This window comes from Vombatus ursinus, unplaced genomic scaffold, assembly GCF_900497805.2.
Source record: "Vombatus ursinus unplaced genomic scaffold, bare-nosed wombat genome assembly UNPS02015130.1, whole genome shotgun sequence".
NCBI classification, from domain to species: Eukaryota; Metazoa; Chordata; class Mammalia; order Diprotodontia; family Vombatidae; genus Vombatus; species Vombatus ursinus.
The window spans coordinates 1-15,459 of NW_020954908.1; the positions used below are offsets into that span (position 1 = coordinate 1).

At 40.6% G+C, this 15,459-nt stretch overlaps 1 pseudogene; it reads right to left on the minus strand.

The window, feature by feature from the left end:
* Window positions 1–9,014: 9,014 nt before the first annotated feature.
* LOC114031320 lies at window positions 9,015–11,304 on the minus strand (annotated as a pseudogene).
* Between the last annotated feature and the right edge of the window lie 4,155 nt (window positions 11,305–15,459).

The window sequence follows — 15,459 nt, forward strand, 5'->3', positions numbered from 1 at the left end:
AAATAGAAAAAGAGGAGATCAATGAATTTGGCATACAACTAAAAAAACTAGAGAAAGAACAAATTAAAAATCCTCAATTGAACACCAAATTCTAAATATTGAAAACCAAAGGAAAAATTAATAAAATTGAAATTAAGAAAACCATTGAACTAATAAACAAAACTAAGAGCTGGTTTTATGAAAAAACCAATAAAATAGATAAACCTTTGGTTAAGTCAATTTTAAAAAAGAAAGAAGAAAACCAAATTACTATTATCAAGAATGAAAAAGGTGAATCTACCACCAAGAAAGGGGAAATTAAATCAAAAATTAAGAACTATTTTGTCCAACTGTATTTCAACAAATCTGACAATCTTAGTGAAATGGATATATATTTATAAAAATATAAATTGCCCAGATTAACAAAAGAGAAAGTAAAACACTTAAATAACCCCATCTCAGAAAAAGAAATTGAACAAGCCATTGATGAACTCCCTAGGAAAAAATCTCCAGGGCCAGATGGATTTACATGCAAATTCTATCAAACATTTAAAGAACAATTAATTCCAATACTATATGGACAATTTGGAAAAATAGGTGAAGAAGGAGTCTCACCAAATTCTTTTTATGATACAAATATGGTGCTGATACCAACAGAGAAAGAAAATTATAGACCAAATTCTCTAATGAATACAGATAGAAAAATTTTAAACAAAATATTAGCAAATAGATTACAGCAACTTATCACAAGAATAATACACTATGACCAGGTAGGATTTATAGCAGGAATGCAGGGCTGGTTCAATATTAGGAAAACTATCAGCATAATTGATCATATCAACACCAAAACTAACAGAAACCACATGATCATCTCAAGAGATGCAGAAAAAGCTTTTGACAAAGTACAACACCCATTCCTATTAAAAACACTAGAGAGAATAGGTATAAATGGAGTCTTCCTTAAAATAATAAATAGCATCTAGCTAAAACCTTCAGCAAGCATTGTATGTAATAGGGACAAGCTAGAAGCATTTCCAATAAGATCGGGGGTGAAACAAGGATGTCCATTATCACAACTGTTGTTCCATATCGTACTGGAAACGTTAGCTTTAGCAATAAGAGAAGAAAAAGAAATTGGAGGTATTAGAATAGGCAAAGAAGAAACAAAGCTATCACTCTTTGCAGATGACATGATGATATACTTAGAGAATCCTAGAGAATCAAGTAAAAAACTACTTGAAATAATAAACAACTTTAGCAAAGTTGCAGGCTATAAAATAAACCCGCATAAATCATCAGCATTTCTATATATTACCACCAAAGCCCAACAGCAAGTGGTAGAAAGAGAAATTCCATGTAAACTTGCTGTAGACATTATAAAATATTTAGGAGTCTACCTCCCGAAACAAACCCAGGAACTCTATGAACACAATTACAAAACACTTTTCACGCAAATAAAGTCAGATCTAAATAATTGGAAAAACATCAGTTGCTCGTGGGTAGGCCAAGCTAATATAATAAAAATGACAATTCTACCCAAGCTAATTTACTTATTCAGTGCCATACTAATCAAACTACCAAAAAGTTATTTTATAGAGCTAGAAAAAATAATAACAAGATTCATTTGGAATAACAAAAGATCCAGAATATCAAGGGAACTAATGAAAAGAAATGCAAGGGAAGGTGGCCTAGCTGTTCCAGATCTTAAATTGTATTATAAAAACAGCAATCATCAAAACTACTTGGTACTGGCTAAGATATAGAGTGGTGGATCAGTGGAACAGGTTAGGTATGCAAGACATAGTAGTCAATGACTATAGTAATCTACTATTTGATAAACCCAAAGACCCCAGCTTCTGGGATAAGAACTCACTATTTGACAAAAACTGCTGGGAAAACTGGAAAGAGTATGGCAGAACCTAGGCATAGACCAAAATGTCACACCATATAACAAAATAAAGTCAAAATGGGTTCATGATTTAGATATAAAGGCGGATACTATAAGCAAATTGGGAGAGGAAAGAATAGTTTATCTATCAGATTTATGAAGAGCAGAAGAATTCATGACCAAACCAGAGACAGAGAATATTGCAAAATGCAAAATGGATAATTTTGATTACATTAAATTGAAAAGTTTTACACAAAGCCAATGCAACCAAGATTAGAAGTAGAAAATTGGGAACGAATTTTTACAACCAGTGTCTCTGATAAGGGCCTCATTTTTAAAATATATAGAAAATTAAGGCAAATTTATAAGAATACAAGTCATTCCCCAATTGATAAATGGTCAAAGGATATGAACAGGCAGTTCTCAGATGAAAAAATTAAAACCATCTACAGTCATATGAAAAAATGCTCTAAATCACTATTGATTAGAGAAATGCAAATCAAAAGGACTCTGTGGTACCACATCATACCTATCAGATTGGCCAACATGACAAAACAGGAAAATGATAAATGTTGGAGAAGAGGTGGGAAAATTGAAACACTAATGCATTGTTGGTGGAATTGTGAAATGATCCAACCATTTTGGAGAGCAATTTGGAACTATGCCCAAAGGGCTATAAAAATGTGCATACCCTTTGACCCAGCAATAGCACTTCTAGGGTTATATCCCAAAGAGATCATACAAATAGGAAAAGGACCCACATATACAAAAATATTTATAGCAGCTCTTTTTGTGGTGACAAGGAATTGGAAATCGAGGGAATGCCCATCAATTGGGGAATGGCTGAACAAGTTGTGGTCTATGAATGTAATGGAATCCTACTGTGCTATAAGAACTGATGAGCAGTCAGACTTCAGAAAAACCTGGAAAGACTTGTATGGACTGATGCTGAGTGAAGTGAGCAGAACCAGGAGAATGTTGTACAGGGTAACAGCCAAGTTGTGCAGTGACTGCCATTGACAGACTTAGCCCTTCTCAGCAATGCAAGGATCTAAGAAATCTCCAAAGGTCTCATGATGGAAAATACTATCCACATCAAAGGGAGAACTATGGAGTTTGAATGCAGATCAAAGCATAGTATTTGCTATTTTTTGTCTTCTGTTCAGTTTTATTTCCTCTTTCTGATTATTCCACCTATTGGGTCTACTTCTTACCTACAACATCACTGATGTGAAAATATGCTTAATAGGAATATATATGTATAGCCTATATGAGATTGAACGCTGTCTTGGGGAAGGTGGGGATAAGAGAGGGAGGGGTGATAGAAGGGAGGACCAATTGGAGGAAGGATCAGGGACAAAAGAGAGAATAGAATAAATGGATGGTGGGATAGGATGGAGGGAAATACAGTTAATCTTTCACAACATGAATATTATGCAAGTGTTTTGCATGGCTACACATATATAACCTATATTGAATTGCTTGCCTTATCAAAGAGGGTGGGTTGGGAGGAAAGAGGGGAGAGAAAGTGGAACTCAAAGTTTTAAAAACGAATGTTAAAAATTGTTTCTACATGCTACTGGGAAACAAGATATACAGGCAATGGAGTGTAGAAATTTATCTTACCCTACAGGAAAATAGAAGGGGAAGGGGATAAGATAAGGAGGAGGGATTGATAGAAGGGAGAGTAGATTAAGGGAAAAGGTAATCAGAATGCATGCTATCATGGGGTGGGCAGAGGGGAGGGATAGGGAGAAAATTTGGAACTCAAAATCTTGTGGAAGTGAATGTTGAAAACTAAAAATAAATAAATAAATTGAAGGGGGAAAATTAAAAAAAAAAACAAAAAGACAGGAGCAGAACCAGGAGAAATGTAACAACAGCAAAAAAAGAAAAAAAAGTGATTGAAAAAATGTCAATAATGTAGATTAAGCTTAAAAAGTAAAAGAAAAAAAAGTGACTAATAAATAAAGCTAAGACCTGGTTTTATGCAAAAACCAATAAAATACATAAACTTTGGTTGATTTAATTGAAAAGAGAAAGAAGAAAAACCAAATTATCAGAATTTAAAATGAAAAAGGTGAACTTACCACCAATGAAGAGGAAAATAAAGCAATAATTAGGAGCTATTATGCCCAACTGTATGCCAACAGATCTGACGATCTAAGTGAAATGCATGACTATTTACAAAAATATAAATTGCCCAGATTAATGGAAGAGGAAATAAAATATTTAAATAACCCCATTTTAGAAAAATAAATTAAAGAAACCATCCATGAACTCCCTACGGAAAAAAAAACAAACTTCAGGGCCAGATGGATTTACAAGTAAATTCTACCAAACATTTAAAAAACAATTAATTCCAATACTATATAAACTATTTGGAAAAATAGGTAAAGAAGGAGTCCTACCAAGTTCTTTTGAGGACACAAATATGGTGCTGGAAACACAAAAACACAGAAAGAAAAGTATAGACCAATTTTACTAATAATTATTGATTAAAAAATTTAAATAAAATATTAGCAAGGAGAGAACAGCAATTTATCATGAGGATTATACACTATGACCAGGTAGTATTTCTACCAGGAATGCAGGGGTGATTCAATAATAGGAAAACTATCAGCATAATTGGCCAGATCAATAACAAAACTAACAGAAATCATATAATTATCTCAATAGATGTAGAAAACACTTGGTCACTGTGTATTATCTTGGTGATAAATTGCTGAAATCTCTTTGCTCATATTTTATTTAAAATGTTTCCATCAATATCCATTAAGGATATTGTTCCATAATTTTCATTCTCTGTTTTGGCTCTTCCTGGTTTAGGTATCAGCACCATATTTGAGTCATAAAAAGAATTCGGTAGGACTTCTTCCTCGCCTATTTTTCCATATAGTTTATATAGCAGTGGAATTACTTATTAGCTCTTCTCACCAATACAGTCATCTAAGACAATTCCAAAAGACTCATGAAGGAAAACGTTATCCACATCCAGAGAAAGAACTATGGAGTCTGAATGCAGATCAAAGCATACTATTTTCACTTTTTTTTTTGTTTTTTTTTCTTTCTTGTAGTTTTTCCTTTTGTTCTAATTCTTCTTTCACAACATGACTAATGTGAAAATACGTTTCATATAATTTCATATATATAATCTATATCAGATTGCTTGCCATCTTGGGGAACAGAGAGGGGGAGAAGTGGGAAAAAATTTGGAATTCAAAATCTTATGGATGTGAATGTTGAAAACTTTCTTTACTTATAATTAGAAAAAATAAAATACTATTAAGTGGGAAAAATTCACACCAGCTCTTTTCTAAGCATAGCAGATTCATTGTCAATGGCTCTGTGGTGTTTTAAGACTGATCAACTGTCAGCAAAGGGCAACGGGCCTCAGGCGATCCATTATTCTGTTTTCTTAGCACAGAAGTTGTAGAAAGAAGGAGCTTTTCTGTGAAGCGATCACCCTAGAGCCAGGTTTTATACACAGTCTGTCTTTTTACTCTTTGATGACACTACTTGATGCACTGATGTCTATGGTAATCCTCAGATATGTCGAGCTAAGTGAGGAGGAAATGATGCGTTCCCATCAGACTCTGGTAGACAGAATGTTTTTTCCAAGAACCACAGAGTGGTATAGCTACCATGTCACCTTAGGCCACCTCTGATGCATAAGTGAGCATTACTGGATTCAGTTGTTTCCATGATAGGATGCCTACAGGAGATTTATATCATCTTTGGTTCTGAAATGGTGATTTTTGCATCTGTTACTATCTCATAACCCAAGCTGCTGTATAAATCCTTTCAAACCTTTCATATCATCAAGAGGCAAAGCTGGGGTAAAGAAAGTGACACCTTCAGGATAGAGTATTATGTAGACAGGAAGCCAAAGAATTCCATTCAGGCCAATAAGGATCTACTGGGTACTTAGTAGAAGATATCTTTCCATTTAGGGGAAGGTATTTCTGATACCTCTAGTCTTAGAATTTCTAGAGATTTGAGAGTAGTTTAGTGAGATGAGAGAATGAAAGGCAGCAGGATCTAGGGGATACAGCATTGAAAAGTCAGGAAAATCCAGGTTCAAATCTTGCCTTAGATATGTACTAGCTGTGCACTCTCAGACAAGTCACTTGACCTCTCTGGTTTTCAATTTCCCCTCTGTGAAATGAGGGGGATGGAAGTAGATGCCTCTGAGGTCTCTTCCAGCTCCAGATCTAGGGTCCTGTGATCCCATGGACTCATTGAAGGTCTTAAAGGAATGACTGGGAAGAGAAGGAACTGAGTTCCAAATATACACCATATAAGCTTGGTAGTGTCTGAAAGGAGACAGAGAGACAGAGACAGACACAGAGAGAGAGAGACACAGATATATATCTATATATCTATATACATATATACACACATATATACATATACACACACACACACACACACACATATATATATATACATACATACATACAGAGAGAGAGAGAGAGAGAGAGATGGCTTTGCTCAGATGGAGTAGTACAGTGGGAGATAGATGGTGAACATCATTCACTATTCAGGAGTAGAGGAGCTGGATTGGACCCTAAGACCTACCACTGAGGACAATAAATACAGTTGTAGCCTCACTTGCTTTCTGAGTTTGTATACTCCCAGGCTTTTTGGTTTTTGTTTTTTGTTTTTACTAGCCCTGCACACCTGGGCAAATGTTTACCTGCATGCCTGATTGCACAATGGTCAAATGTCACTCAAACTTTTGATATTTCTTTCATAAATTTCTTTCAAATCTAAGATAACCCCTATTTTTCTGTTTATTTTCTCTGAATATTGCTCCTGTGAGTGGGCAATATCAGTGTCTTGACCAATTAACTGGTACACTGAAGGGTGAAACCAACTCAGTGGCGTTTCCACTGACATGAATTCTTTTCCTATGTCAGATGACCTTTGCTATAATGAAGGGTTTCTTAGGTAATTTTGATATTATTTTTGTCCTGAATTCCTATTTCAACTGAAGGAATTCATTACTCACGTCCTGTCATAAATTGAGGAGTTCATTTAGCTCCATTCTTTTCCTCATAAACCAGAAGTAAACTGTCCCACAGGTTAATACCCAATAACAGTAGACTCCAGAATTCATCTGAGTGTAAAATTCGAAGCTGGACAGAAGACAACAGCCTTAAAGTAACCATGAAATTATGATATTATTTGATATCATTAAATGATGATATCTGAATTATTTTTCCTTGTCCTAAACCAGGCCTGTACAACATATGGCCCTTGGGCCACTCACTTGTGGCTGACCAAAGGATTTCAGGCAGCCCCTGAAAAATGTAGAGGATGTGAAAGAAAGTAAAGATGTAGGGAGTGCTCTGTCTGTGCCCTGCTTAATCCACCTTCCACGAGACACTACTGTGCCCATCATGTAACATGGTGGGAGGGTTTCCACTCTGCCCTCTCCTGTTTGTCACGTGACCCGCAACAGCCAACCATTGCCAGTCTTTCTCTAGTCTGAGAGGAGGGAGAGTCGTATCTTTTGGTTGTTTTCGGTCATTTCCGGTGTTGGAACAGGGACAAAGTGAGTGCAGCCAGGCACCAACACAGCTGACTCACACTAGGTGATGAGTGAGATTCCCTGCTGAAGCAACCTCCTAGGTTAAGTCTCATCAGGGTATTCTGCTTTTGTGGTAGAGTCCCCTGGAGCACTTGGACCTGGGATGCCCCCGGAGTAGTCATATCCTCAATACTAACCTCTTGGTAAAGTGAGGGGCAATTGCCAATGGTGAACTAATGGCACAGGGCTCCCACTGCATCTGGGGCCACCTGCAGTCATCCTGACCTATGTCTTACCACTAGACCCTGGAGGAGAAAGCGAAGCTGGTGACTTTGCACGGCCCTGCCTCACTTAAATTCAATTCACTTGCAAGTCAAGACATCACCCTCCTGAGGTCATTGCTCCTTTTGGATAATGAAGGAAAAAAACAACACCAAGACAGGTCACAAATCAGGTAAATGAAGGAAAACCATCAAGAGAAAGAGGAGGCAGGCATTATTAATCATTCAATATAATTGATCAGTTAAGCAAATGGATAATGAATTCATGATAATCTGCTTCTCCCCTGCCCCAATTCCTTATCAGTCTCTGATGGTCAGGGTCCAGTGGCCTCCTGTCCCACTAATCTGAATATCTCCCTTCTTTCTTTCATTAGCTATAATATATTGTCTGTCCCCTGAGCCACTATCTTCTCAGGAAGCTCTCTCTCACACCCTGCATCTTTCCACCAAATTGGTCCACTCACCTCTGAGGGTTCATGAACAAGGACAGAGTAATTTCCTAACTAGTTCCCTGCTCCCTGTGCTTCTCCTGGTTGCATGTCAGGTGCTTGGAGAAAAATGAATGATTCTGGGCAGAGAAAATACTGTGGACACTTTCCCCATATGAGTGACTGTAATAAAGTGATTGTGAGGGTTCAGGGCCTCTTAGTTGCTGTTGGAGCCCCTGTATTTGTGGGGCTGGCCATAAAGAAGGTGCAACTCTCATTTTCTCATGTGTTGGTGGAAAAAAAGAGGGATGTGTGGATATGGATTTATACACCAGAAACATCTGTCCTGTTCAATACAGTCCTAGAAATGCTAGCAATAGCAATGAGATAAGAAAGCCCAAATGAGGGAATAAGCATAAACAAAGAAGAAAAAAAAAGGTCTGAAGAATTAGGGGAAAACAGGCATATAAATATATTATTAAAGGAGATGTGAATTGTTCTTGCAAGTCTGCAAAGCAAATTAGAACTATGCCCCCAAAACACTAAAATGTGACTTTATTTTGAACCAACAGTACTAGGCCTATTGCAAAAGGAGTCATCATATAAGCAAATTATTTAGAGCACCTCTTTTCAGAGTAGTCTGAAAGTAGAAATTAAGGAGGTGGCCACCTAATAGGGAAGGGGTAAACAAACTGTTGCAAAAGAATATCATGGAATATTATTTTGCCATAAGACATGACAAAATGGACAGTTCCAAAGGAAAATAGGCAGACAACTATATTGTGATGAAGAGTTAAGTGAGCAGAACTAGAACAATTTACACAACAACACTAAGAGGAAAAAAAAAGATTTTGAAAGCTATTGGAATTCTAATTAATACAATGATAAACCTTTTTTTTAAATTTTAAACAAGAAGTTTATTTCAACAACAAGATGTTTGACTTGAAGGGAAAACTATCTAGGATCAATTTTTTTATAATAATTTATCCCTACTGAGAGACAGAGATTGCCCTACATGTAACAGCTACATACAAAAAAGTCACAAAATCGTCCTTGGTTTTACAATGATAAAAGAAAAACATTGAAAGTATCCAATCAAACAAAGTATTCAAGGATTTTTTTTGTGGGTTTTTTTTTTTTGTTGTTGTTGTTAAACAGTGAGAGCAAAATAGCTTACTGGAATATAAAGATAAAAGTTGAATGAGCATGCCACTAATGGAGAAAAGCACAGAAGCAGTTTGTTTTTTCCCCTCCCCATCTCCATTTCAAGTTAATCATAACATACCATCGGCCATTTAGTTAAAAAAAAATAGGCATTATGCCTGTGCACATACACCAGTTACTTTATGTACAATAAAGGAATGGGGGAAAGGGAATCAAAGAAGACAAACTATACTGCAGTAGTCAGGATGTGGATGAACCAAATCTTGGTTTTCTAATTGTGAATGTGTTGTTTTCCTTGCAAGCACAGTTGTGGAGCAGAGTTGCATGCTCTCTTCTTAGGAAGGGCCTCCTGTCTGCTGCTGGAATACATCAATTGTATCTTCATCCTCCATTTCCAGCTGCGCAGGTGTGTCTGTTTCATTGACTGGTTGCCCATCAAACAGGAACCTGATCTGCCTCATCGACAAATCCTGTCGTTGACAATAGGCTTTCATTAGTTTACCGAGTTGCGTGTGCTTCTTAATCTTATATTGCACCACCGAACCATCTTGCCCTGCCACCTTCAAAGTAATACTGTCCTTGTTTTCATTCTCCACGCCTTCCTCTGGCTTTTTGTCATCCATGGCCAGTCTCGGGGTCTCCTCAGCCGCCACTTTACAAAAGCGGCACCAGGATGGTCCCCTCCAAGGGAGAGGCAGCAGCGACAGGAGCAGGAGGAGGAGGAGGATGGTGGTGATGGTGAGGAAGAGGAGGAGGAGGAGCTGTAATGATAAATGTGAAGTTCAGAGGACTGAAGATGAATCATGTCAGCCACCCATGGCTCCTGTGACAGAGTCTATAGATTAAAATCCAGAAAGAAATACACATCTGGATTTCATCCATAGCAGAATCTGTCTTTCTGGACCCTGGGTACTTACTGTGAGGCTTCTGTTATTGTTCTGGTTATAGACTTTTAAACTGAATTTCCTAAAACTTTGTAAACATGGATCTGCAGGAGCCAGGTACAGGGGTGACAGTCCTGGGTGGGAACTGTCCCTTGTCCCTCTTCAGGGGTCTGAGATGGGGGGGTGCAAACCCGGCCCCCACAAAGACACATTCTTCCCGCACCCAGGTCCCTGGGAGATGGGACCCCCAGGGAGAGGCAGGGACCCCTAAAAGGGCGGGTCTGTGCCCCGCTGACAGACTTCAGGCCGGGTCCCTGCAAGGGCCCAGGAAGGCCATGCCCACCCCGGGGACACTGAGAGGACGGACTCAGGAGGGGAAGGAGGCAGGGCGTTGGCAGACTCGGCCCGGGGGAGCTGAGGACGCCTCCTTGTTTAACAGGGGTTTGTTTTTCTCGGGGGGTCGGGGAGATGGGGTGGGGGAGGGGAAAATGAGGAGGAGAAGAGCGGGGCTGAGACCGGGCCTGCCCAACGACGTCCCAGGAAGCGCAGCGTCCTTGGAGGCGGGGATAAAAACAGCCGCACAAGGACGGGGACAGTTGGGAAATGAGGGATTGGGGGGGGCTCCGCTTCCCAATGCGCTCTGTACCCCCAGGACCGGAAGCACCGAGACAACCGCTAGGCCCCCCCTTCTGGACTCAGCCCCAGACACCTGAGGAGGGGGAAGGGGAGGGGGGACCCCACAAGGGCTCTTGGCGGCCTCACCCCCCCCACACCCAGGGCTGGTGAGACCTAGGGATGGGGGGAAGAGTCTGAGGGGCCCAGGAATAAAGTGGGGTATGGGGGGGAGGGGCGGTGTGAGCACCTTGAGCAGCAGCCCTACCCCGCCCCCCTCAACTGAACCGGCCCCTCCATAGCTAGGCCAAGATTCTACTAACCCTGCTGTGATGTCACACCTAGAGGCGGGGCTTACCTCAGCCACTGGAACACAAGTGGGAACTATGGAGATGACCAGGTCTAACCCGAGGATGCTGGAGAGGGGGGGCCCTGTGGCCTCCTCGAGGACGGGGGCTCCCCTTGTGACCGCTGGCTGGGCCAGCGAGGGCCAAGACCCTGTTTCCCTCAGTCCCCAGGCACGGCCTAGACTCAGTCAGCCAGGGCAGAGGCCCCGGTTTCTCTCAGGCGCGTCTGGCTGAGGAAGGGGCGGAAGACTGTCCTGTGACTCAACAAGCCTCGGAAAGATGCAGTGTGGGAAGGGGGCGGGCCGCCCGTGATTTCACATCCGGGGCAGTCACTGTTGTGTTTTTGTGGGATCTCAGGCGCGCCTCCTCCAGGAATTATCGATGTGTGCACCCCTGCAAAACCGACTAGGAAATGCTGTGTTAAGAGAATAATGAAAAGCATGGCCCACGATGCCATTTCATTCCCTTTTCCCAATCTGAAAACTATTGGCAGTGAATTGATAAAGGGCTAGTGTCAAATTCACCAAGGCATTTTGAAATTTCAGTTCAAAGTCCTGTGTGATAGGACTAATGTCTCCCAGAATTTCTCCTGGACATGGGTTTGATCCATGCCTCTTTCTTCCCTAGTAAAACAGCATTTAGTTTTCCCCACAAGAAGACAAAGCTCCTCCTGCAGCCCCAAGGCAATCTTTTTATACTTCTCTAATTAACTCACTATACCACTCACCACATTGGCTCTTCAGAAAATTGTCATCCCTCCTCAAGCCTCCAATGGCTCCTTCCCACACCCACCCACCCTCTCAGCTGAGAACCCTGCCTCATACTGTACTGAAAATACTGAGGTCATTCCCTGAGAGCTCCTTCTTCGCTCCTCCTCTTCCTCTCACATCACTCAGATGCCTTCTGCCACTGTCTCCCCCTCCACCCCTGTCTCACACATAGAGATGTGCTTACTTCTTAGTAAGCCAAACCCCTCTCTACCTGCACCAGGGGTCCCCTTCCAGCCCATTTCCTCCAGCAAACTGCTCTATCATTCCCATTCTCTCCCTTATCTTCAGTATCTCCCTGTGTACTGGCTGCTTTCCCCATGCCTGCAAGCATGTCTGTGTCTCCCCCGCCTTAAAAATCTTCCCCTGGATCTCTCCATCCCCTCTAATTATCATCCCATATATCGCCTCCCTTTTGTGGCTAAACTCCTTGAACAAGCCATTTACAATAGTCTCCTCTATTTGGTTTCCTCTTTCTTCTTAACTCTTCTGCAGTCTACCTTCTGCCCTCATCATTCAACTGAAATGTCTCTCACTAATGTTGCTAACCATCTCTAAGATGCCAAATCTCATGTCCTTTTCTTAATCGTCACCTTTCCTGATCACTTTGCTTTGTTGTTCACCCTTCTTTTGATACTTTTGTCTAAGTTTTTGTGGCATTATTATCTCCAGGATCTCCTTTTAATCAATTAATAAACATTCATTAAGTGCCTATGATAGGCCAAGCATCGTACTAGAAATACAAAGAAAAGTAAAAGACAGTCCCTGCCCCTGAGCACCTCACCATGGCCACACCTTCTCAGTGTCCTTAGCTGGATCTTCATCCAGGTCATGCCTGGTAACCATGAGGGTCCCACTGGGCTCTGTCCTGAGCTGCCTTCCCTGCCCAACAGGGACATCAAGGTGCTCATCTCCACCATTCCAGGCTGCGTCGGCCGAGGTGGAGGTTGGCCTGGCCACCTCCACTCACTGTGGGTCTCTCTTCCTTTCGTGTCCCGAGATTACAAGGGCAGCCACATCTTTTTTTTCCCCTCCTCCAACAATTTACAGGATTTATAGGCTGCGAACAGTTGAAAGTTCAATAATTCCAACATCTGGGGAGAAGTCTGACTCACCCTAAGCCCCAGTTTAAATATATGTGCATCTCCACCTAACTCCTGGCTTCTCTAAGGCTGAGGTAAATTCCAATGACCAGAAACACCCGGCAAAGGTGGGAGAGGCACAGGAGTGAGGTAAGGCAGGGCCCGGCCAAGCAGGGAGCAGAAGTTTCCAGACCAGGCCTGCTCCTGTGCCTCTCCCACCTTTGCCTATAAATCCTCCGTGAGTGCCCCCCCCCCCCCCGCAAAGTCTGATGCCTGTGGGGATGCCGCAGCGGCGGCACTACAATTCCCAGGAAGCCTCGGGGCTTCCCAAACTCGCCCCATGGCAAAGGTGCCCATCACACCCTGTCCTGGGCAGAGCACTGCTTCCTGTCTGGCTGCTCCTCCGCATCCTTTACTGACTACCCAGGGGGCTGGCAATCTCCCGCTTCTTGGTCTCTCTCACCTTTTCATTATATTTTTAAATTGGTAATTGAATCATCGACAACCCAAATACTTGATTATACAAAAAGGAACACAGCCTTGTTTAAGAACTATGGAACTTCTACTTTTAACACGTTTTATAAGCCCAGAACGCCTAAAAAAGATTGGTAGGTGTCAAGACAAGACATGTGAGACCTGGTCCTGGGAGACGGGAGATGTGACACATGCATTGAACAACACCAAACCTACTGGGGAAGGGGAAGGGAATAAGCATTTATATATGTGCCAGATACCTCTGTTAAGAGCTTCTATGAACATTATCTCATCTGACCCCATTATATACAGTTCATTCAAGTAGTATGTATATTTAATTTAACAATCTAGTAACAAAACTGCTATTTGTGTCTCCTTTAGTAATTAAGAAATAATTTATGTATTTTTAAAGAAATGCTTTATTGATGTTCATTTTGGATTCTATCAACTACCAGCTCACCCGCCAATCTCTTCCTTTTCCTCCCCAAGTAGAAGCCTTTCCTTGTAACAAACATATATTTTCCATGCAACAAATTGGTCCTTTCTGAAAATGCACATACTCAAAAAGTCACTAAACTGTACAAATCATTTCACTCAGTGATTCTACTATTAATCATATATCCAAAAGAGAGTAAGGATAAAGGGAGAACCATATTATACTAATATTTCTAGAAGTTTTGTTTGTTTGTTTTTTAAAAAGAAGTAAATGACTAGAAACAAAGTAAGTGCCTTCTAGGCTTCTTGATATTACTAGTGTGACACACTGTCACTACAATGTGACAATCTGGGTTGTTCATTTGTCATGCCTTGCTCTCACTAGGCCCACTTTCTTTTTTAGTCACACATCTCTTTGGTGGCATCAGCTTACACTGTTTTTATATTCATCACTGATGATATACTATAGCCTAACTCGTGACTTCATTGTATTTCTCCATTATCCTTTCAGGAACCTGAAATTTTGATTTCTCGGAGACAGTGGTACTACTGTAGAGTTTGCAGCAAGATAGTTGCATTCTAGTTACACCCTGAGGCTACAATAATGGGTTTTTGTCTTAGAGAGAAGCTTGAGGTCACTGAAAGGCCAATCTAATTTCCCAAATAGGATCCAGCCTGTTCTTTTCCTCCTTTTCTGAGCCCAATTCACCCTCTATCCACAGTATCTTTCAACTGGTATGTACTGATGGACCATTCTTAGTCGATCCTTACCATATTTTGAGCAATAATGATTTTCACACTTCCTATGTGGACAGTTAGTCCAAATTTTTCGAGAGGTTATAATAATAGCTAACATTTATATACCCTTTAAGGTTTTCATCTGAACCTCACAACAACCTAGTGAGTTAAGTGCTATTATTATACATATTTTGCAATTTGGAAACTGAAGCTAAGTGACTTGATTAGCATCACAAAGGTAGTAAATATACAATGCACGATTTGAACTTAGGTTTTTCTGACTCCAAGTCCAGCGTTCCATCCACTGTACCACCTACCTGCCTCATGATAATTTGCAAAATGAGATTATAAATCTCATTTGCTATAACAGAGTTGACCTGCAAAGCCTCTGGTTAATTTGGCAAGTTCTTTTTAAAAATAATTGATATTTTTTCATCTTACATGTTCTCAAATGTCTACAGTTCCTCCTGTAACTCTCCTGCTCCCAAAGGCAGAAAATGTAACTTCCAGGAGAGGCTCAGGCTCAGGTGAGCCTGAGACAGGAGTTTTGAGACCCCCAAGTCCTGGTGGCCTCTACCTTTTATTTCCTTTTCTGAGTACAAATCAGTACACCTCATTTTATTACACTTTGCTTTATTGGGCTTCACAGATGTTGTGAGGTTTGCATTTTTTATTTGTTTTTTACAGATTTAAGGTTTGTGGCAAACATGGGGTCAAGTAAATCTATCTGGGCCGTTATGACAATAGCATGTGCTCACGTCATGTCTCTGAGTCACATTTTGGTAATTCTCACAATATTTCAAACTTTTTCATTATTATTATATCTGTTATGGTGATCTATGAT